Below are 25,590 nucleotides of genomic sequence, written 5' to 3'. Positions count from 1 at the left end.
ATCCAAGTCAATGGTTCTACGTCGAAACAAGTCAAAATCCTGCAGACCATGCATCTAGGGGTCTCACGGTGGCAGAGCTCATGGATTCAAATTGGCTCATAGGACCTAAGTTCTTATGGGAACGAGAGATTGTCACGAACCAAAAATCCCCAGAGCTTCTTGTAGGGGACCCAGAGGTAAAAGTCCTGAAAACAGAAGCCTCTGAAACAGACAGCTTCCTTGAAAGGTTGTCAAGATTCTCAGATTGGAATACAGCCCTCAACGTTACCGCTCGGATTCAAAGACTGGCACATAAAGACCGGTCAGGGCCTATTAGTGTAGAGGAAAGAAGACTAGCCGCTCTTGCGCTCATCAAGGCAGCACAAAGAGAAGCCTTTGAGGAAGAGCTGAAATGGCTTAGTCACAAATCTGATAAACTGCCAAAAACCCACAAGATACACCAACTTGATCCCATCCTTGAAAATGGTATGCTCAGGGTTGGAGGGCGGTTGAGAAGATCTTCCGCATCACTTGAGTTGAAACATCCAGTGATCCTTCCTAAGGAAGCTATCGTCACACAACTCATACTTGATCACTGTCACAAGAAAACTCAGCACCAAGGCCGAGGGCAAACGTTGAACGAACTCAGGGCCAGCGGATATTGGATAGTAGGTGCCAGCAAGGTAGTGGCCAAGCATATCAAATCTTGTGTCACTTGTAGAAAGGTGCGTAGACCGATCGAAGAACAACGTATGGCAGACCGAGTAGAGCCCTCACCCCCATTCTCATACACCGGAATTGACTGCTTCGGTCCCTTCTACACAAAACAGGGTCGGAAAGAATACAAGCGATATGGTCTGTTATTCACATGTTTAAGCTCTAGAGCCATCCACATAGAAATGTTGGAGGATCTCACAACTGACGCATTTTTAAATGCTTTGAGATGCTTCATAGCAATCAGAGGAGCGGTAAGACAGATCCGATCTGACCAAGGGACGAATTTCGTTGGGGCAAGGAATGAGCTAGAGAAAGGTCTTAGGGAACTAGACAAAGAGAGGATCTCTACCTATCTTGCAAGAAAACAATGTGACTTCCTTATGAATGTTCCTGACGCAAGCCACATGGGAGGTGTTTGGGAGCGCCAAATACGGACAGTAAGGAGCGTGATGAGCTCTGTCCTGGCACAAGCTACTGGAAGACTAGATGACACCTCATTGAGAACATTCTTTTACGAGGCTATGTCGATCGTGAATAATCGTCCGCTCACCACAAACACAATCAGTGACCCCAAGAGTGTTGAACCTTTAACACCTAACCATTTACTCACAATGAAGACCTCTGTGCCTCTTCCGCCTCCTGGAAAGTTTGTTAGAGAAGATTTGTATGCCAGGAAAAGGTGGCGGAGAGTGCAATACCTGACAGAGCAATTCTGGAGCAGCAGAGAAGTCTTGGATGCGATTCCAGAGAGTGAATGTGCCAGCGTTGTGAAGGATGTAGATCTGAACTACAACGAGCTTCCAATGCAGAGTGTACTGGGGGTAAAGTGGAACATAGAGACAGATGCGTTCTCATTCAATGTTATCCTTAATGAAAAGGCAGCCACACGACGAGGAATCCTATCAACAGTCGCCAGCGTGTATGACCCATTAGGATTTCTCTCTCCCTACATCTTGAATGGGAAAAGACTGCTTCAAGAGATGTGCAAGCGGGGAGTTAGTTGGGATGATCCTCTCCCTCCTGAACTACAGCCAAAATGGGAAACATGGCTCCATGACTTGGAGAATCTACATAAAATCCAAATACCAAGATGCTTCATTCCTAAGAACCTTGGCACAATCCAAAACATTGAGCTGCATCATTTCTCAGATGCTAGCAATAACGGTTATGGGCAATGCTCATACATCAGGATTGTTGCTGATGAACAAGTGCATTGTGCACTGGTCATGGGCAAGGCCAGAGTGGCACCCATAAATGTTGTCACCATACCACGCCTCGAGCTCACTGCAGCTACAGTCTCTGCTGCGGTAAGCAACACTCTTAGAGAAGAGCTCGAACTGAAAATAGATCGGGAGTTTTTCTGGACAGATTCACAGGTAGTGCTCGGGTATATCAAGAACGAAGCCCGGCGCTTTCATGTGTTTGTCGCTAACCGTGTCCAGAGAATCAGAGAGACAACAGATCCAAGTCAATGGTTCTACGTCGAAACAAGTCAAAATCCTGCAGACCATGCATCTAGGGGTCTCACGGTGGCAGAGCTCATGGATTCAAATTGGCTCATAGGACCTAAGTTCTTATGGGAACGAGAGATTGTCACGAACCAAAAATCCCCAGAGCTTCTTGTAGGGGACCCAGAGGTAAAAGTCCTGAAAACAGAAGCCTCTGAAACAGACAGCTTCCTTGAAAGGTTGTCAAGATTCTCAGATTGGAATACAGCCCTCAACGTTACCGCTCGGATTCAAAGACTGGCACATAAAGACCGGTCAGGGCCTATTAGTGTAGAGGAAAGAAGACTAGCCGCTCTTGCGCTCATCAAGGCAGCACAAAGAGAAGCCTTTGAGGAAGAGCTGAAATGGCTTAGTCACAAATCTGATAAACTGCCAAAAACCCACAAGATACAGATGGCGTAAAGAATACCTGGCCAATGTGAGCCTCAGACAACGGTGGCATACACCCAGAAGAAATGTAGAAGTAGGGGATGTAGTAGTTGTCAAGGAGGACAATGTTCCTAGAAATGAGTGGAAACTATCCAGAGTCGTTGAGACAAGCGAAGATGATGATGGTCTAGTGAGAAAAGTTAAAATCCAAGTAGGGCAAAGTAACCTAGGAAAGAAAGGTGAACGCCTGACGCAACCATCCTTTCTTGAGCGTCCAGTTCAAAAACTAGTGGTTCTAGTGGAGAATAGTTCCTAAACTATCATTAAAATAGTACCAAAAGATGGATGTCTAGATGTTTATGTTAAGGTTAATTGACAGCTTATGGTAAAATTACAAGATTTAATCATTCTGTTCACATAAATCTTTGTAATTTTGGTGGCAGTGTAGCTGTCCCCTGACTTTCTGGTTATTTAAAGTGCAGAGTAATATGGAGAGAATTTAATGATTATTGTGATTGGTGTTGTGCAATCATTTTGTTTGTAATGTTTGGAAAATATAAGGTTTGGTTTCTTGTGATCTTGTGTAGTAGCGACACCTACTGTTCAAATGTGTAAGTTCCTTTGCATAGACAGCATACTGTGGTCACGTGAGTCAGTTGCGTTAATTGAGAGTACTGGGGATTGGTCGAAACATTCGAGAACGGCAGAGATGTTTGAACTGTTGGGAGCCGCACAAGGAAGGTTGTTTTGTAAATGAAAAGCAAGAGAAACGAAGAGCAAAGAAGAGAGGGTGTGAAAGTGAATGTAACTACTCCTTGAGTTTGGTCACAAGGCGCACACGTTTTTCACGGTGTTTGCCGACGAAAGAAAACAATAAAACTTCAGACGTGAACATCAGTCGATGCGTGGGTGTCTGTGCTAAAGAAAAGGACCTTTGGGAGCAGTTATACATAATGCTATATTCTCAAAAGTCAACAAACTTTGCATACAAAGGTGTTTAGGTAGCTTTACCGTTTGTAACTGTAAAAATATTTTATCTCAGATTTCTTCTTTCTGGATTATTCAGGCGGCACTTTCCCATATAGCTGTCAAACCTTCAGACAATAAGACAAAAAATCAAAGTGTCAACATTTTTGTATTACAATTACTGTTAGGGTTAATTTGACATTAATACTCATCAAGTTTATTACTGGAGGGTATTTCACTGATTTACTGGATATGTTCACCTAGTAAATTACTATGTGAATTTATCCAGCTGACTCCGTTATCTTATCACTTATTTTTACACTTTTACACATTATACTATACGCATGCCTCATAACTAGGGCCACCAGCTTGTCTGCCCTTGTTTTCTTGCATTGTACTTCAGTCCTCCACCAGATAGCAGTCACTATAGCCTCTTTCTCAAGCCCCTTCTCAAACAATTATCCCACTTGCACCACCTCAATAATCTAAGTTGATAATGTAATTTCAATTAATTAATCACAGATGATGATTGACAGCGATATTTACCTGCGACACTCACATGTTAAATTCAGTTTGATTACTACCATGGACCTGCTGCAATATTTTTAAATGTTGCACAAGGCATGATTGTCAGAAGCAGTGGGAAATGGCCACATTAAAAATGAAAGCAATAATATCACATTTAACACAAAAGCGTTAAATAAAAAATTAATAAACAATTAAATAAAGTAACTAAACAATTAAGACTTTAGAAATAGAATCAGTTGGGGTGTCTCGATGGCGCAGCCTGCAGAGCACTGACCGCATGCTCATTGTGAGCCGCGACGTCAACGGTTCGAATCCGACCGTCTGACAATTTGTCGCATGTCTTTCCCTCTCTCTTGCCCCCATTCTTCCTGTCTATATACTGTCCAATATAGCTGAAAAAGGCCTAAAAATATCTTTAAAAAAAAAAGAAATAGAATCAGTGCTGGGCTAAAACAAAAACTGTTCTGGGGATTTTTCCCCCAAATGAAGGGTAAAATATCAAACCTTAGCCATGGCTGCCCTGACATGCACAAAAAAGGTCAGATGAGGACTAATCATGGGGATCTGCCATTTACAGAACACAGACAATGCAACGTTCAGGTGACAGAACCTGCCGAATGCCAGTGAGGAAGCCCAGCCAGCTGCTCCACAAACTTCCTCCAAGGAAGCACTTCTGAACAGTACCCAAGAGGCTGCCACCCCTCTAGTAGAGTGGGCCTCCACTCCTGTGGATGGGGGCAACACGGCACTGCTGTCGGCCAACTCCTACCCACCCCTACCCACACCATCACCAGAGTCATTAGCCCCTCAGCCATTCGAGTCAACCTCCCTGTTAGGTTTTGTGTTTTTCTATGTATTGTATTTTGTCTATGTCGTTATCGTTTCCATGTTTTGTTACCCCTGCACACATGTCAGTTCGTTCACTCCATTAATTCGTTTCACCTGTGTTTCACTTCCTGATTTTTTTCCCCACACCTGATTACCTGTGTTATTCAAACCCCTTTGTTTGTTCAGTTCCCCGCCAGATTGTTGTGTGTCAAATCCATACTTTCCAACGTTTTTTGTTACAACCTGTTTCATCCCCGACTTCTGCGTTTAGAGTCTCCTGTCTGCAGGGGCGGTTCTAGGATTTTTTTACTGGGGTGGCCAAGGGGGTCCAAGGGTTGTCTGTGGGTTGCCACCATATCTCCTGGCTTCACACGCAAGAAACATTTTACTAGTCTACTAAGATATAAATTAATAGGCTACTGATACGCTAATGTACAGGATGACATTAGCAATGACAAATAAATAGGCTTCTCTGAGCTCACTAGCAAAAGTTAAGGCTATTCAGTAGACAAATGCTCAAAGCAAACAAACAAAAGTGCATAATGCAAACCCTGGGTATCTTTCTCTGAATTAACACAAAGGGCATAATTTTGAGGCTCTTTCTTTGGTGCGCTGTGTGCAAAAACAGACAGTGTGGCAAAAATGTGGCATGGAATAAGGAATAGAATGCTCTGGGACTCTGAGCATTCTATTCCTTATTCCACGCTATACTGCCTGACAGTGCATTGAAGATTTGCACCAATTATGACTAAACAGAATTACGTAGTATATCATATGATAACAATATATGACGTAATGTAAGACAATTCGATGTTTATGGATCAAGAATAAAAACAAATATCTTGACCATATTTAAGGCCATTAAAGTGTTCTGCAGAACAAACTACAAGGTGTAGAGCAATCCCTGCCATGGTACACCAGCATAATACCATTTTACAGGCTTGTTTCAATTGGAGAAGAAGAATAACATGAAGTGACTGGATAAGTAACACATGCTGGTGAGAATGTGATTTTGGACAAAGAAAGAATGTGTATTATCTTTTAGAGATTTATTACAATAAATAATGCTCTGACCTGTAAGCCTGTTCAATAATTTGTGGTGATGGATCTATAACAAATTAACTGAAATTCATCATTTTAATCATATTAATGAATGAAAATGATAATACACATTGTTGCTTTGTCCAAAATCATATTCTCACCAGCTCTGATGCATGTTACTTATCCAGTCACTTCCTGTTAGTCTACAGAGAACACAAACTCAACAACGAAATAAGAAAAATTAGCTTTATTTAAATGAAATATTTTCTAACAATAGAGTGGTCAGACACAAGGATGTTGTTTAGCTCCACATCATTTTAATGTTCACAAACAAATGTAATATACATTTCGTAATATTAATACATCCTAGGCTAGGCATCCTAGGCATCCTAACGCTCCAAGGCGGCTTATGTCATCACCCTCCAGGTGACCCCAGGAACCTGATCCTCTTCCGCCACCTCAGAGCCCTCATCCCCGAGGCCAGGTCTCCCAAGGACCACTATTTCCTGAACCTGAATCCATGCAGTTGGGATCCACGCACCTCACCACCATGGTCCTCCTCATCAACGCCATCACTGGCGCCCCCCTGGCTGCAGTCAACATGATCACCTCCCCAGTTTGGCTGCAGATCTCAGGCAACCACCAGGAGGACCTGTCTCATCCAAGGGGATGCCTGATGTAATGACAGTGGTAGACCGGTTTTCTAAGTATGGGCACTTTGTCGCTTTACCTAAGCTCCCGTCATCTAAGGAGACGGTGGAACTTTTAGTCCTCCACGTTTTCCGCCGAACGGCCTTCCCCTGGAGGTCACCTTGGACCAAGGCCTTCAGTTCTCCAGCCAATTCTAGAAGGCCTTCAGCACGCTCATCGTTGCCAAGGCCCAACTCTCTTCCAGCTTTTACCCACAGACCAACGGGCATATGGAGCGTCTCAATCAAGAACTGGAAAATACGCTCTGTTGCCTGGTGGTGTCCAGCCACCTGGGTGGATAGCCTCCCATGGATCGAGTACTCATATAACTCGTTGCCCGTATCCTCCACTGGATTATCTCCTTTTTCCTGTTGCCTGGGCTACCTGTCTTCCCCAGAGGAGGAGAGGGAGGTGGCCCCTTCACCATCACCTGTGTCCTCACCCCCTCCCACCTCCCCTACGGCACATCCATCCAGTGTTCCACATATCATGGGTGAAACCTGTAGTCACGTCCCCATGTAGCCCCCCTGTCAAACCCCCTCCAGCCCCAGTGTCATCGAAAGCCTACACCGGCCACCACATCCTGAAGGTTCGTTCCTGAGGCCGGCGATGACAATTCCTGTGTTTAGATTCTTCTGTTTATTTTTGACTCAAAGTGTATCGACCCGTTTTTGTACTTTTGTTTCTGGATTCTGTTTTTGTCTGCTTAGGGGCGACATGGCTCAGGCAGTAAGGCAGTCGGAGGGTTGCCGGTGCGATCCCCCACCCGGGCTGTGTTGAAGTGTCCCTGAGCAAGACACCTAACCCCTAAATGCTCCTGACGAGCTGGTTGGCGCCTTGCATGGCAGCCAATTGCCATTGGTGCGTGAGTGTGTGTATGAATGAGTGAATGAGAAGCATCAATTGTACAGCGCTTTGGATAAAGGCGCTATATAAATGCCAACCATTTGTTTGTTAACGACCCTTCGCCTATGACCACGATTATGTTTTGGATTATCCCTGATACACCTGTTTGCTGGAATTCTGACCCATTGGTTGGACTTTATATTACAAACTGCCTGATGCCTCCTGAACCTGTTTGCTGGCTATTGACCCTTGCCTTTTTGACTCTCCTTAATGAAATAAAGACTCAAATTAACTCTCGACCTTTTGGATTACTGCGATTGGGTTCCCTTTGTCTACGGTACTGATACTCCCACCTCCCCTAAACCGCATCCATCCTGTTTCTCACATCCCACGTAAAACCCTTCATCATCCCCACTCCCTCCCTGCCAGACCCCCAACTCCCCCCCGGCTCAGTGACAGCAACCTGGTGTATACCATGTGACATCTGCTCAAGGTTCGCCCCCGGGGTAGGGGTCGGCAGTTCCTAGTTGAGTGCAAAGGGTACGGCCCTGAGGAAAACTGATGGGTACCTGAATACCATATACAGGACCTCTCCCTTATCAGAGACTTATTTATTGAAAATTAGATTTTGTCCTGCTACAATTTCTGGATTTCCTTTTGTACAGTTGCCTGGTTGGACTGCCTTCTTATTTATGAACTTTTGCCTGTGATACCGACATTGTCTTGGATTATCCCTGCTGCCTCTGTTTGCTGATGGAATGGAGAGCAGGCAGGGGAATGATCAAGCCAATTATTTTAAAACTTTAACTTATCTGTCTCCCATTCAGACCTGTACCTGGATAGCCACTTGTGCTCCACGGGCAGACTTGCAGGCATTTTTTAAAATCGTGTGACTGAGTCTCCGTAACTAGGGCAACGATGACATCAACACATAACTTGCCGGTCATTCTCTTTTGATTTGGAGCTTGTCTGCTGCGTCTTGTTCCAACCACATTTGCAATCCCAACCCAAATTTTAAGCTGTTATTTTTCTTAATTAGGTGCTTTTCATGTTTAGAGGGATTATTTACCCTCTTAAACCACATTTCTGAAAGGCGCTATATAAATGCCAACCATTTGTTTGTTAACGACCCTTCGCCTATGACCACGATTATGTTTTGGATTATCCCTGATACACCTGTTTGCTGGAATTCTGACCCATTGGTTGGACTTTATATTACAAACTGCCTGATGCCTCCTGAACCTGTTTGCTGGCTATTGACCCTTGCCTTTTTGACTCTCCTTAATGAAATAAAGACTCAAATTAACTCTCGACCTTTTGGATTACTGCGATTGGGTTCCCTTTGTCTACGGTACTGATACTCCCACCTCCCCTAAACCGCATCCATCCTGTTTCTCACATCCCACGTAAAACCCTTCATCATCCCCACTCCCTCCCTGCCAGACCCCCAACTCCCCCCCGGCTCAGTGACAGCAACCTGGTGTATACCATGTGACATCTGCTCAAGGTTCGCCCCCGGGGTAGGGGTCGGCAGTTCCTAGTTGAGTGCAAAGGGTACGGCCCTGAGGAAAACTGATGGGTACCTGAATACCATATACAGGACCTCTCCCTTATCAGAGACTTATTTATTGAAAATTAGATTTTGTCCTGCTACAATTTCTGGATTTCCTTTTGTACAGTTGCCTGGTTGGACTGCCTTCTTATTTATGAACTTTTGCCTGTGATACCGACATTGTCTTGGATTATCCCTGCTGCCTCTGTTTGCTGATGGAATGGAGAGCAGGCAGGGGAATGATCAAGCCAATTATTTTAAAACTTTAACTTATCTGTCTCCCATTCAGACCTGTACCTGGATAGCCACTTGTGCTCCACGGGCAGACTTGCAGGCATTTTTTAAAATCGTGTGACTGAGTCTCCGTAACTAGGGCAACGATGACATCAACACATAACTTGCCGGTCATTCTCTTTTGATTTGGAGCTTGTCTGCTGCGTCTTGTTCCAACCACATTTGCAATCCCAACCCAAATTTTAAGCTGTTATTTTTCTTAATTAGGTGCTTTTCATGTTTAGAGGGATTATTTACCCTCTTAAACCACATTTCTGTCACACAAAGCTAAAAAGAATTCCATGAAGAATAAGGGCGCTTTCACACCTGCCTTGTTTAATCAGTTTGAATCGAACCGTTGTGTGTTTCCCCCCCGGTGTGGTTCTTTTGGGCAGGTGTAAATACAGCTATCAAACCCTGGTGTGAACCAAAAGAACCATACTGAGACCTTATTGAAATGGTGTTCTCGGTCCGGTTACAAACAAATTCTGGATCGGATCATTTATGGTGAAAACATTATCCACCCTGGTGCCGATCCAATTACAGGAAGCATTGTGCGTTTTGAGTTAAACTGGCTGCCGTAGCTACCTGCACTGTGCATTATTGGATGAGGAAAAGTTAAGTTTTTCCAGTTCATAGGTATGAAAACGCCCTAAAAGTCCAAAGTTCACATTGTGCTTACCATGCTATATTGTAAAAAATCCAATTGTTTTTATCAAATTAAAGACTCTGCGATGGACTGGCGACCTGCCCAGGGTGTATTCCTGCCTTTCGCCCAATGTATGCCGGGATAGGCTCCAGCCCCCCTGCAGCCCCTCCCTACTCAGGATAAGCGGGTTACGATAATGAATTAATTAATGAAATTAAAGACTGCATTACATTACATTATTGGCATTTGACAGATGCTCTTATCCAGAGCGACGTTCAGTTGATTAGACTAAGCAGGAGACAATCCTCCCCTGGAGCAATGCAGGGTTAAGGGCCTTGCACAAGGGGCCAACGGCTGTGCGGATCTTATTGTGGCTACACCGGGATTAGAACCACCGACTTTGTGTATGCCAGCCATTTACCTTAACCGTAATTGTTTCCTTAAACTTAACACAATGCAGTTTTGGCACGGTGATCATTTGCTTTGTCTTTGAATTCTTCATTATCTAACTAATGATTAGTTTTACAGACTAGGTGTCCACACATTCACCAAAGAGGAGCTTATTGACTCACCTCAGTCTTTCATTAGATCACTTTAAACATTTCTACCTTTATTTTTGTAGTTGTTTGGACTATTGTGAATATTTATTCTTCATGACATACATGGCATAGCTCTTTTTTGACATAATGTGGCTTTAAGAAGGTAAATAATCCCATCTAAACATGATTTTTCTTTTTATAATAAGAAAAATAACAGGTTGTTAAAAGTCTGGGATTGAAACTGTGGTTGGAAAAAACCCCTCAGCATACACAGGGGGTTCTTACGACCAAACTTGAGAACCACTGTGCTAAATTAAGGTCCCCCATACAATGAAATCGGAAGTGGTGGCAATGCATGGGGGTGGGGTTGTTTTCCATTGTTTTCAGTACACTATGTTTGGAATCTTGATTTGGTTAATGGACTGATTGATTGATTGATTTTTGACATTTTTGTTTTCAGAATGAGGATTATTTCCTGAAGTTGATTTTCTTGTTTTTAATTACTTTGACTTAGTCTTGTGCTTATAATACCCCTAAAAATGTGTATGGCTTTGGTGAGTCTTTTATTCATGTAAAACCCAAACTCAAAAAGTCATCAAAATGACGTGTCAAATCTTCACTTATCATGAGTTTAGATAATGAAGGGGTGCTAAAATACTTATTCAAGGTGAAGTGATTAACAAAAGGAATTCAGAAGTATAACATATATCACCAGGTCAAAAGTATTTATTATCCTCAACAACAGAAAGTACAGTATATACAAGAAAGTAGGCTATGTATGTCTTGTAAATGTGTTATTAAAATCAGTTTTTCTTGAACAGCCTGAAATTGAAATGCAATACATCTAAAAATTATAATAATATAGCCTATGAGAAAGTGCCAAATGTAAATGTAAAAAATATAGCCTTATTTAAATTATTAAAATGAAATTACTTAACAGAAAAATACAAAAGTAATTGGTTGGAGGGAAGCTGCATTTATTTTATAAGAACGTTAAAACCATTTCCTGGCAATTTCATAATTTCATCAGCTGTGTTGCCCACTTCCTGGCAGTAAGCCGTTTATAACAGGTGAATCATCATGCACTCTGAATTTCATTCTCCTTTTTGCTTTATGTATAAAGAAAGGTAAAGCACTTGACAATATCTGGCCTAGTGGACTCCAGAATTATTGGCACCCTACATATGCACAAAAATACTGTAAAAAAGAATAGTGATTAACATAAACTTTATTTCGCTACATGTGTGAAGTAGTGTGCTTTCTTAACGATTCAACAGAATCAACCTAAGTCTTATATTTTTCAAATGTATTTCCCTAAAAAAACTAATACTTTACTATAATTTGCAATCCAGATCAAGAACACATTTTGAGGGATCTTTGACCATTCCTCCAAGCAGAACTTTTCAGAATCATTGACATTCAATGCATTTGTGCTTATGGGCCCCCCTCTTCGGTACAGACCACTGGTTTTTGTCAGATTTAAGACAGGAGATGGAGATGGCCATTACAGTACATGGATGTTGTTTTCATTTAACCATTTATGTGTGTGTTTTGATGTATCCTAAGTTGGCACTTCTCCTTGTATGCATTACTCTTTTACCACCATGAATTGACAGTGCTTTGGCTTTTCCCATGCTGATGGATGACAAAGGGATTTTGCATGCTTATTATCTAATTTTTATAGGGAAACAGGAAGTGATGGAATGACATAATGCAGTTCCTTTAGACGTAGATTAAACCTATAAACGTTGCCCCCTTGTGCTTGAGTTGCTAACATCACAAATTATTGTTGCATTTGTATTTCTATAATAATATGAGCTGCAACGTAATAAAACCACAAAATTGTGATGCCAAGACTCTCCGCTAGAGAGAACAGTAGCTTAGATGCTCCTATTTGCAAAGCAGGGAAATAAAACCTGCCACACTCACAAATTACAACCCTCACCTTGCCACAGACTCGGACAATAAAAGGCATATGGGCAATTCCACAGTAATGTCAACCTGAGCATGAAAAAATAAACCTGCTTACTTCCCAATTAAACTTATCCTGTCCCAAGCAGTCGATTGTGAATGTGATTGAATTAATAGGGCCGATGTTGTATTTACAAAATACGCAGAGAAATCTACGGCATTGCAATAAAGGCTATCTAACCTGAGCTTTTTGATAAATAGATCTTTTCCATGAATATTCCATGAGTGCGGATAGAGTAGAGTAGCTACATGTGAACAAAGAGTAGCTACATGCATCAACAATTTTGAATAATATTGATTGAAATATGCGCAAATGAAGAGTCTTATTTCTGTTTTATCTAATTGAGTGAAGTGACTACACCTGATAGTACCAACACTTTGGGAGTTAATCACATTGTTAATCAAGGGAAATGATTGAAAATAGGTCAAGACCAATAATTAGTTCAAGAGGATATCTCCTTGATGTTGAGTTCAGGAGCTGCCAATGGTTCCAATATAAGAACAAAAATATACAATTCAGAACTCGCATGAATATAGTTCTTTTTTTTTCTTAGCTCACTTTTATTGCACGTCTGGCCGACATATATCCAGTTTGGAAGAAGTTTTGCTAATTATTCAATACAGACATATTTATGGAAGCAAATATCCCACCTGGTTATGACTGTTTTCTGACTAACGTTGAAGTTTACTTTGTAATCTGTTCAGCCATTTTTGAGAAAACATTTTATTTGCTGGGACTATACTTAAGCGAATGTCATCTTGAACTGTTTCTTGTTGTTGCATAAATGCATTGCTAGATCATTTCAGTACCAAACTAATGTGAAAAATGGCATGTTTCTTGTACAAGGTTTCCTACCCTTTCTAACAAGGTATAATGTGTCATATTCAGCCGACAGACAGTTTAGGAATATCGCTGCGTTGGACTTCCTATAGATAAACCTGTAATTGTACAGGCTAACAGGGCTCTGGTTAACTTCATTTTGAAATAGTTCAATTTTAAATGTGATGCAGGTTGGTTTGAAAGCATTAGGGTGAGTAATCCTTTTTGGAGAGCTTTTTGGACACTTTGGGCATGCGTTATAAAAACATAGATCTCATATATTATGTATGAATATGTGAGTAAAACACACGTCAATTCTCTTTGTATTTTGAATCAACAAATCTGTTTTAATAGAAAAATATGCTTTTCTGATCATTCATGTGTCTGGACAAAAATATATGCAGATGTTTTTGTATTTGGAGAGATTTGGTAACACTTGAGGATATCTGGGTGCAGGTTTGGTAAAACTCATGTGGAATTTTTATGCTTGTCAATATCTTTATTACATTTTGTTCACAAGTTGACATGACAGACATGTTTGTGCACAAATATGAAGTAGCTCTGGGTTTGTCCTTGACTTAGAGATTGACATATTCAGGGCTAAACTATAAAAACATAAGTCATTTCGTATTTTTTTGGTATTTGAATGTATATTTTCTGTACACTGTATATACGTGCTCTGACATAAAATAATTCTGTCTCAAATTTCGGAATGGTACAAGCCTCTTCTTTGATTTAAGTCTTAAAACACGTCTGCAGTAAATTGTTTTTGAGATATTGACACTTGTAAAGGACTAGTACAAAATAGGTAGAAATTGCCCACTAGGGGGGCAGAGTGGAAAGGATTAACTAAATGAAGTAAAATTATATTGCAATTTTCACTTGATTTTATTTCCAAGAATTCTTAGGGGTGCCAATAATTGTGAGACCTATGGTTTAAACATGAGAGTAAATGTATTGTATTTACAGTATATATGTATTTACCTCATGTGTTTCGATTAGTATCTCTGTGGTTCATTATATGCAGCCTTTTTTCTTCATTTTTATTAAGGGTGCCAATAATTATCAATATTTTTGTGAGGGAGTAGACTTTGAAAAGGCAGCGAAATAATAGCCTAATATAGGCCTACATTTGAAATGCTAAGCTGTTCATCAAAAACATCTCTTCATAAGTGTATGCATTTTTTTAGTTGACCACATGAGATAGACCATCACACACAATGTTTGTTTTCATAACCCACGAAATGTGGGTTAATTAATTAAATATATGTTAAATTAATGACAAAACACGCTATTTATTACTTGCGTATATTGTTAATTTATCTATAATGGTCAACGTTAGGCTGTATAGTTTAATAATTTAAAATGACATAACAAAATACAATTACAAGTTATCTGTAAATATGCATTCATAAGCCTGTGTTTGGAAAACAATAATCGTAATTAACTGACGTAATATCTGAGCAGTCAGGGAAATAAACTACTGTAGGCTGGCAGTATCTCCCCGAGTAATGGAAAAAATACCTACATGAAATTCAAGTTGGTTGCTGCTGGACATGCGCGGATGTGCACGGAACATGGCGGCCTAGTACCGAAGAAAAGTATTGAAACCTGCTGCGATTTTCAACAATAATTGGTAAGTTAACCCGATTTTGTTTGTTACGATAACCACCCCGTCTCCGTGAAAAGTTTAAATGTTACTTTCTCGACTGGTAGCTTGGACCGATTAAAGAGGGCCATAAGTCACTGTTCTAAAAAGCTGGGTAGTTGTCCACAGTTTATTCCGATCGCTTGGTATTTTCACGGGCTGCGTTATTCCCCAAACTATAGTACACATTGAGCTGTCCTGGTGTTTTCCACCTAACATCTTCCGTCAGAACCACCTTGTTCAAATATTCACTAAAATATTCAGTTAGTTTATATTTACATGCTTATATTGTTTAGCTTGCTTATCGCAAGACGGTGGCATTTTTATATTGATCGAAACGGGAATAAAAACACCGTAACAGAATGCGCCAGACAAATGGGAAGCTGCTAGCTTGTTAGCTTTTCCCACGTCTGTAGTGTTGGAAGGTTTCTTGCCTTGCCTTGCCTTGCCGTGCCGTCAGTAGGCAATTCTCGTAAGGTCTCTGTCATCATTATGTTTGTTAATTTGGGCTTTATTCTTCGGTTTAAGAAATGTTACAAATGCGCGGTTGTACAGAACAACTAGCGACGTGGTAAAGATACATTATTGTTTTAATGTAAATAACCAATAATTTATACAGTGGCAATCGCATAAAAAATGTATTGGAAGTTCTTTTAAAAATGATATTCTTAAAATCGTCTTGGTGCGCCTACTTCTGGGAAATAATTGTTTTACATTCTGTCACGCAGCGTTAGCGGAGACACGCCTCCTGCAGTCCGTAGCCTACACAAGGGGTCTTTTTATGCTGTGTGTAATATTAGCCTTTGCAATCGAACGCGCATGGAGTCCGATTGTAGGCTCAGCGTCGTTCGATGTTTTTACATGTTTAATAACCGCGTTAACAATTGAATAGCGACGCTATTTTCTAAAGCTGTTTAACTATTTTTTAAGTTACAGACTCGGTATACGAAGACTTTGCTGTTTTTGAGTCATTACGTCAGGCAGCAGGAGTAGGCCAACGTAATTTGTTCGTCCCTATGTATTTTACCATTCCGAATAAGAAATAATATTAGGGTAATGCGTTTAATTTTTAACATTGCTTGTGTCTTGTGCCATTAAGCGCATATATTTAGCACGTTAATATAAATATATAAATAATATTATGTATGTTATTCAGTTCATTCTCTATTGTAATCAGCATGCGATTGTAGTATTAATACAGTTTTGGATTTATTTATTTTTTTGATGACGGACTGAAGTAATTGTATTCTAAATTGCTATCTTGCATGAAATACTTTCTTGTTGTTTATTTTGTTCAGCGACCATATTAATATTGCATGGGAATATTCATCCATATTATTAACACTGAGCAATGCCAAAGTAATGTGTACCAGTTATACCACAGGAAGTATCTTCTCTTAAATTGCCAATATGTGGATGGTGTGGGTAACAAACAAACATTTAGACATTCATCTCTGAAAAGCTTAAAATGTAACACCTGTTACGACACTCCCAAATCCTTTCAATGGAGTGTGACTTCACAAGTTTCTCACTTAATCTGTAAACAATGAAAACATTGCCATGCCCAAACCGCACATAGATTCGATAAGTTCTTTCAGGTAATTATTGTCATGTTTTTAAGTGATGAGAGAGGTCAGGGAGTTCTACAGTTCCTGGGAGTGTTTATTGCATTTTTCCAATGAAAAGCTCTGTATGGCAGGTGTACCAATGCTTGGAGGATGTGATGCATGGCAAAATTGTTGCCTAAGCTCGTGATTTCTTTCAAGCTGAAAGAAAGTCTTCTTGCTCTCAACCTGGGCTTTTCTCAACCTGTAAAGCTGTAGGCGCGATTGCCTCTTAATTTGGGTGAACTAATGATGATGAAGATTGAAGGCTAAAGCTAGGTTGATGGGGTGGATGGTAGCTAGGTAGGGTGTCGATTTCTCATTCCTGTCTAGACAAATCCTCTCACAAAGGGGGGATGAGAATGCCAACCAACCGCTTACTTTCATCTAAAATAAAGAAGGCCAATGAAACATTGTCCAGGAAATAACTCTTTGGGGAAAAGACACCGTTATTAATAGAAGGCCTGAAATAGCTGTGAGATCTGGTTGAAGTCACCTTCTACAGCGGTTCAGTGAATTAGTGAAGCTTTAGGTATGTGAGATGCTGTGGCACAGGAGATGTTCCAAACAGCCACACAGCATATTTTAGTGCTGTCATATGGTGGTAGGTTAATAGTGTCCTACCATGGGTTAGCCTGGTCTTTTCCTCATTGGCCTAATGTAATGTACTAATGCTGTGATCTCAGACCTATTCTGCTGTTGGGGAGGCATTTAAGTATCTCTTAGCTGTAACTCTGATAAAGAAGAATCAATTTGCCATCAACAATCTGTCCCATAGTTTCTCACATTCTTACTTATCTTTATTATGAAAAGCAGTAGCCAAGCCCATAAATATAGTTTTGCTTATTGTCATGTGAAAATGATCACTGATTGGATTGCCTGTGAGAAAAACGCTGCTCTTAAACCAGCGCCTTATATTAATTTTCTTGTTTCAGAAATATCACCATTGTGGCACGTTTCCTCTTGTGCATCTTTTGTTTGTTCTGAGGTACCATTGAAAACAGACCTGATGCTCCTTCCCATAATTTGGTAGCATAAAAAATAAAGATGTCAGAGAGAATAATAGACTTCTTCTGCCTTTGGCCTTGTAGCCTAAATAGCTCAGTGAGTGTATCAATGCCAGCTTGATGCATGGCATGGTTTTTCAAGGCAGGCATTCAAGTCAGCATTCGGATCACCGGAAATGTCTTTGCTATCTGCTCTGCTCCCCTTCTTGACAGAAACATAATACCATGACTGTAGGATAAGGCAGCCTGTAGCCTAGTAGCTGTGGTACATGACTGGGATCTGGAAGGTTGGTTGTTCAAGCCCCGGTGTAGCCATGATAAGATGTGCACAGTTGTTGGGCCCTTAAGCAAGGCCTGCAGGGAGGATTGTCCCCTGCTTAGTCTAATCAACTGTAAGTCGATTGGATTATATTTAAAGGCAATATAACAAATGTTAGTTGTTAGCCTTGCTCAGAGCCCTTTTCATGTGCCTTTAAATGACTCGATTTCCTCGTCTCGTCCCCAAACTCAGTGCTTCTTAATTCCCTGGCCTCCTCTGGGACTGACAGAATTTGCTTTTATTTCTGTGACCTGGAGTGGCCATGTCCACAGGGATGGGTCCCTGGCCTTCTCCGCTTTGCTCTCTTCCTTGTTGCTGTGGCCCATATCAGCTCTTATCTGTGGGTCAGCAGCGGTGACTTGGACTTTCGTTTACTGCTCCCTCTTCTTTCATTGGGAATTATGGTGGTTGCTTAGTGCATGGTTTGGGAACTGGACTTATTGCTCAGAGGTTTCAGGTTTAATATCCAGTTGGGGCACTGTCATTGTGCCCTTAATGGAAGGTAGTTAAGCTGTACTGTATGAACGGATGAACTGGAAATGTGCAAGTCACTTTGGATGAGAATTTCCTTTGGTTTCGTAATGCCTCATCTCTGCCCTTTCCTGCTATGGGGTACTGTTTGGGGAGTGTTGAGACTAATAGAAATAAGGTTTTAGAATATTTTTGAGTGAGGCAAAGCTTTTTTTTTTTCATTGGAAAATAGTTGAGATTTCTGAGGTTTGTGGAACTTTTATCTTTTGAAGAATATGGGAGGGGTCATGACCCGCTCTGACGCTAACCCCGCTAGCCCTCGCGCAGCTGCGCCAGCTTGTGAAGATGCTGTCAGTCACCCACCCCGCCCGCCTGGATGCCTTCACACCTGCCCTAGCTCAGAGATGAGGAGCAGCCCCATGTATTTCACTGTCTTACCACTGGCTGAGCAGTGATATTCACTCAGTTTTAAATTCTTGCACGGAGATGGTAACCTACAAATGGCATGGTTGCAATTTGTAAACTGGTTGTAAAGTTGACTGTGCATGTTGCATTCAAAGATTTGTTGAGGTAAGTGAACGAATGAGTAACATTTATTTTTTGGGTGAACTGTTCCTTAGAGACAGCAGAATAAGTGTATATTCTGTTCTTAGTATCCTTCCATTATGTTTGTTAATATCAGTTTTTTGCTCATAGCCTATGGCCCATGCTTCACTGCTCAAGGCTTTTGTATACAACGCCACTTATGCCCGAAGTTGGGTTTGTGAACCCTGGTTACCCAAAGAAACCCTGGGTATGTTAAGCTCCCTTAGTGTAGTTTGCCCCCTGGTCTTTAAAGGCATACTATGAAAATATTATAAAACAAACATGCTCAGTCATTACTATGATACACTGGCAGCCTTTTTCTGTGCTCTATCTGAAAAGCATGCTCTATGATTCAGTAGAAGGAGGCGGGGGGGCAAGAGGAGAGGGTTAGCTACTGCAGTGGTGTGCTGGGTCTGCAAGAGATTAGCATTGAATTGAATTGACGATTTTCTGAGTTTATTACATACAGTGGTGTGAAAAAGTGTTTGCCCCGTTCCCCCGTTTTTTTTTTTGCATGTTTGTCACACTTAAATGTTTCAGATCATCAAACAAATTTAAATATTAGTCAAAGACAACACAAGTAAACACAAAATGCAGTTTTTAAATGAAAAACCTACATGGCCCAGTGTGAAAAAGTGAAACCTTCAATTTCTCTAGCCACACCCAGGCTTGATTACTCCCACACCTGTTCTCAATCAAGAAATCACTTAAATAGGACCTGCCTACCAAAGTGAAGTAGACCAAATGATCCTCAAAATCTGGACATCATGCCGAGATCTAAAGAAATTCAGGAACCAATGAGAAAGAAAGTAATTGAGATCTATCAGTCTGGAAAAGGTTATAAAGCCATTTCTAAAGCTTTGGGACTCCAGTGAACCACAGTGAGAGCCATTATCCACAAATGGCGAAAACATGGAACAGTGGTGAACCTTCCCAGGGGTGGCCGGCTGACCAAAATTACCCCAAGAGCGCAGCGACGACTCATCCAAGAGGTCACAAAAGACCCCACAACAACATCCAAAGAACTGCAGGCCTCACTTGCCTCAGTTAAGGTCAGTTTTCATGACTCCACCATAAGAAAGAGACAAAAATGGCCTGCATGGCAGAGTTCCAAGACGAAAGCCACTGCTGAGCAAAAAGAACATTAAGGCTCCTCTCAATTTTGCCAGAAAACATCTTGATGATCCCCAAGACTTTTGGGAAAATACTCTGTGGTCTGACGAGACAAAAGTTGAACTTTTTGGAAGATGTGTGTCCCATTACATCTGGCGTAAAAGTAACACCGCATTTCAGAAAAAGAACATCATACCAACAGTAAAATATGGTGGTGGTAGTGTGATGGTCTGGGGCTGTTTTGCTGCTTCAGGACCTGGAAGACTTGCTGTGATAAATGGAACCATGAATTCTGCTGTCTACCAAAAAATCCTGAAGGAGAATGTCCGGCCATCTGTTTGTGACCTCAAGCGGAAATTAACTTGGGTTCTGCAGCAGGACAATGATCCAAAACACAAGCAAGTCCAAAATGAAGACTTTGGAGTGGCCTAGTCAAAGTCCTGACCTGAATCCTATTGAGATGCTGTGGCATGACCTTAAAAAGGCGGTTCATGCTCGAAAACCCTCCAATGTGGCTGAATTACAACAATTCTGCAAAGATGAGTGGGCCAAAATTCCTCCACAGCGCTGTAAAAGACTCATTGCAAGTTATCACAAACACTTGATTGCAGTTGTTGCTGCTAAGGGTGGCCCAACCAGTTATTAGGTTTAGGGGGCAATCACTTTTTCACACAGGGCCATGTAGGTTTGGATTTTTTAATAATAAAATAATAAAAACCTTCATTTAAAAACTGCATTTTGTGTTTACTTGTGTTGTCTCTGACTAACATTTAAATTTGTTTGATGATCTGAAACATTCAGGTGTGACAAACATGCAAAAAAAATAATAAAAAAATATCAGGAAGGGGGCAAACACTTTTTCACAACACTGTAATTGTGCAGGCAGGCTAGAGAACAGACTGAGCATCACCACTAGCTTTAATATAAACATTTTATATTTTATATAAATACAAACATAAGTAACATCAGTTAAATAGCTAGCTAAATAGCCTGTGTGACTACTAAAGCTTATGTTTCATGAATCATATCAGATTCATATCAGGTTTTCAGCTCATAGCTATCACGGCACACAGTCGTCTGCAACGGAGAGGCGGCGTTGAGGGTGTGGACTTTTTGTGTAGAAACACAGGAGCAAGAAATCCTGCAATAGCCCGTCTTTAAATTAGTTGTGGTCATGGTAATTGTCTGCATAATTCTGTTTTTAAAGTGTTTGTGGTTATGGCCAACTAAAACGTGGTCTCTTGTGCCATGTCCAGGTTTGTTGCTATTTTAATGGCATAATATGAATGCGCCTACATTGGCTACTGTGCAACATTCAAAAACATGTTACATGGGCAGGGACGCCAGTATACATGCTATGAAATACAAAGATTACAATGTGAAAGATTATTATTGTGTATTTCTATCAAAAATAATATACAAAAATACAAAATCATAATGAAAGTTATAATAGATGGTCATAATATTGACCTGGATTAGACAATCACAGTCTAATAAAACTGTCCAATGGCCAATTTTGGGACAATGGCTATTCATTCAAGATGTGTCGGATGACACCTAGCCTATATAGTGTGTGAATTGTCATTCTATGAAAAACTCATATATACATGCACTGTAGGTTAATAGAGAGGAGTTTTGTTGTTGTAGTCTACTGAACATGCACTTAAGATGTTTGCATAAGTCAAGTGCAACAGTACAATACAGCCCTCAGATAACCTGGATATCCATTGTGGCGTGTTGTGCATTGCATAACATTGCCAAAAGTGATGGATGTCTTGCTCATAAATGGCAGCACATTACAGGGCTTTAGAAGGTGTGATAGTGAACGGCCATTCACTATGATGACCAATTAATGAACCAAACTACTGCCAAGGCTGCTGCTCATCTATTGACTGGCAAGCAGCCGGAGTGGTTTATTTGATTGAAAGCTTTGTCCAGCGAATATTGCTTGATTTGGGCATTTAAATCTCTTAATGCATTGCAATGGTTTTTAAATGCAGTCTGGGGATTCACTGTGCATGCCGTTTTTTTCCATTTGGATAGGATTTAAAAAAGGGGTTTATAGAAAATTCACAATTTATTCTTAATTCTCCCCATTTTCAATTAAATTACAGAAATGTTTTCATACTTTCAGCTAGTGATTTCACATGTTACTTCATAACTGAAAAAAAGATTCAAAAGACAACTAAGAGTCTAATGAAGAAAAATAATCCTTTAAAAAAAGTAAATAATAAAAAAACAAAACAAATACATGCATGTTACGCCAAAGACACACCTATCAATTAATTAAGCCGCTAAGTCCACCCTTTAGAACCCTGCGCCTTACTTTGCCTTGACTGTCTGTTGTGAAACTAACAAGTGCATCTGACCAAATAGACTTTGGTGTGCTTTAGACTATGCACGTAGACTATGAAGATCGAGCCCTGGGTGGCAGTTTGAGGAGCCCTGTGGTCTGGGTCGGAATCCTGACTGTGTCACTAGCTCATGGTCCAGAGCGTGGCTCATGGTCCTGTACAGCAGCACATATTTGGCTGTAGCTCCCATGGCTGTTGGTTGTATTATATGCTTCTCATTGTGCATGAAGGACTCCTCTGGTCCATGGGGTGCCGTGCAGTCTACCTGCTCCAGCTGAGACTGCTGTGTACTCGACTGACATGTCGGCTTCAGTGGCGACTGCAGTCAAAAGAAGCACTGTGCCCTTCCGAATCGACTGCAGAGAAAATCAACATGGGATTTGGTTGGATTACAGGACAAATTACTTTAAAGTGAATGACGGCAAGCTGCGCCTGGCACCTTATCAACCATTTTGAGCAGTTGGCTCAGTAACATTTGGTGATGTTTTCTAAAAAAATAATTTAAAAAAATCTATTTTATTTATGTATTTATTTATTTATTACAATTGATTATCACGAAATGCACTAAGACTACCAAAACACAATTCATTCTTCCATATCACTGGCTAAAGGTCACCCAACAAGATCATTTTCTCACTCAATGACCTAAAACACTTAACAAGAGGTGGCATTTGAAGATGCATCATTTTTATTTATTTATGATTATTTTATTTTTATACATAAACCTAAGATTCCAATACAAAATAAGAACGGTACTTTGTGTGCAATGTAATAAATTATATTTTATAGGAATGAATCCATAACGCAGCAATATTCCTCAATATACTATATTTTTATCAAATTATTTGCATATGCAGTAGTACTCTAATTCCAAAATGGAAACACAAAATGAAACCGCAATTACAATACCATTTTAGGAAAAAATACTCACATACTGTATATATAGTATATGTACTCATTGCTAAATATGTACATCAATGCTAGTCAACCAGCTCCTGTGGATTGGGCCACAAGTTCTCATCTATATTACGCCTTATATCCTCTCTTGCCATACACTTGGGAAAAAAACCTCTTTGAATGCCTGGTCAATCCCTGGCAATCTCCCACAGATATGTCCTGGAATGCAGCATTCATTGCATTCAGGAGACTGATCTGGTTATGTGGACAGTGGTCATATACCTCCCATCTCCATGAGGAAAATAATTCCTGTATGGGGCAGATGAATGGTGAGTAACGTGGGAGGAAAAGTGACATCATCCTTGGATGAGCTACAAACCATTCTGTGAGGACCCGGGCGTGGTGAAATGCCACATTGTCCCATATGATTGCTCTTTGTCCAATGATAAGGTAAGACGTATAGACGTCTTACATCAACATATTGATATCTCAGTTCCTTTACACGCTCAAGTCAAAGGGGATGGTATGCAGCTGCTTCATCGTGACTTCATGTTTCCTAGACTCTAGAAATGACTGTAAAACTTTCATTTTAGACATATGCAAATGTAGAATTGTCTGCTAAGACTCGGGTCTTACTGTTTTTCCATTTTTTTGGGGGGGGATTGTCTATATTTCAGTTTCATTTTGTGTCAAAGCAATGAAAAATAATCCACAGTTTACTCCACATAGACTGCTGTTAAGAGTTTTGAAAAACCATCACGCGTGCTGGTGACTGATAATCAACAATTTGTTCACATTCCTAGTTGTGCGCCATTTTTCCATGACACTGCCCAAATACTGAATGACTAGCAGTGAAACATCCATAGAGGTTAGACTACCTTCTGTAATAAATGTAATAAAAATGGCTATTTTAATTGTTTACCGCAATTAACTTTTAAAAAATCAGATTAAGATTGCAGAGGGAAGCGTCCTATGATACAAAATTAGTTTATTCAACTGATGGTGGGAGCAGCTCTTGTGAATGAAGAGTTTGCTTTTATTTCCCTTTGAGGTACGAGGTCAGAGGGACGGTTGTTCTGTATTCCTGCCTGTGATTACTGCACAATTACCAGATGGGGTTTTATTCCTGTGGGAAAAGAATTTCCCTACAGTCTGCATCTTTGGCTTGAGGGGAGGGGGGGCTGCCCACTCAGCACAGGGGACCAAGACCTTGAGCTGAGAAAGTCAGCCTGTCCTGAACGGAGTGTAGGAACAAAATTGTCCAAACACTATTTAACTTCTATCTTTTTGTATCTCCTCAAAGTGCCCTGCACCAGATTTTGGAGGGACTGAGCTTGGGTTAGTTAGAGACAGTTACAGAATATGTTGCTCACTGTTTTCAGTTGGCTCTTTTGAAGGGTGGTTTGTGTGAGTTTTCAGAAGCTGTGGTGTTTTTATTGAGATGCTGTTGGGTGCTCCCCAGCCTCCCGTGATTTGCGGAGGCCCTGTTTGCCCTGGGCTCCAAAGGCATGTTTATTGGGCGGGCCCGTGCAAACAGAATGCTTTTGTCCCACTGCTCTGTGCTGACCTCCACCTTTTGGTGCCATGCTGGGGAATTTTGGGAGGCCACGCTCCTCCTTGCTGGTCTAGACGGGCTGCTCGTTTGACCCCGGCCACTCGACCCCCCTCTCTTTCGAGTGGCCTCACGCTGAGTAAATTCCGGAACTGTGCAATCCAGCCATCAGAGTGTTAAAAGAAACAGGATCCTGCGACATTACAGCAATAGAATATAGGCCTACTGAAACTATATTTAAATAAAAATAAACAATCAAGATATTGTGACACTGCACAAAAAATGATACACCTTACAATGCTATAAAAAATAGTATATCCTTATATGTGGGGGGTTGGGAGAAGGTTGAGGCCAGCCGGGGGATGAATACGGTTCTTCATCAGCTCTCGTCTAACATGCAGAGTGGATGATTAAGTGAGAGGGGTTAATTGGTCTCCCACATCACAGGGCTCTTTGCTGGGTGAGTTTTCCGGCTCTCTGCCTCTGAAGCGGCTCCAAACGGACGGGCAGCTTGTGTGGGAGACAGATTCCTGGTGTTGCGGTTCCACAGCAGCCCTGGCCCCCGTAATCAGTCCCACAAGGCCATGGGTAGTTAAAGGACCATCCCACATGCCCCCCGCCCCCCCCCAGGAGGTGCTGCCCAAACGCACTTTTTAACGGGGGAGGGATCGCGGATCGCGGATCTCGCCGGCCGAGATTACAGTCGTTTGCTTTATCCCCCAGATATGGAGGGGACGATCACGGTTCCAGTGCGCGTTCCTCAC

General features: G+C 41.1%; 1 protein-coding gene across 5 annotated transcripts in view; it reads left to right on the top strand.

Annotated features, from left to right (window-relative positions):
* Positions 1-14,789: 14,789 nt before the first annotated feature.
* Positions 14,790-25,590, top strand: part of scml2 (Scm polycomb group protein like 2) — a 66,735-nt gene continuing 55,934 nt past the window's right edge. For 4 of the 5 annotated variants that reach the window (XM_061235044.1, XM_061235043.1, XM_061235042.1 and 1 more), the window contains exon 1: positions 14,790-14,912. The gene's annotated coding sequence lies outside the window, so the exon portion shown is untranslated. The remainder of the gene's footprint in view (positions 14,913-25,590) is intronic. The other variant, XM_061235040.1, reaches the window with a different exon arrangement.

Source organism: Conger conger, chromosome 3 (genome assembly GCF_963514075.1).
Source record: "Conger conger chromosome 3, fConCon1.1, whole genome shotgun sequence".
Taxonomy (NCBI): domain Eukaryota; kingdom Metazoa; phylum Chordata; class Actinopteri; order Anguilliformes; family Congridae; genus Conger; species Conger conger.
Note: the sequence above shows the minus strand (reverse complement) of the source record. Positions and strands in the feature narration are given on the sequence as shown.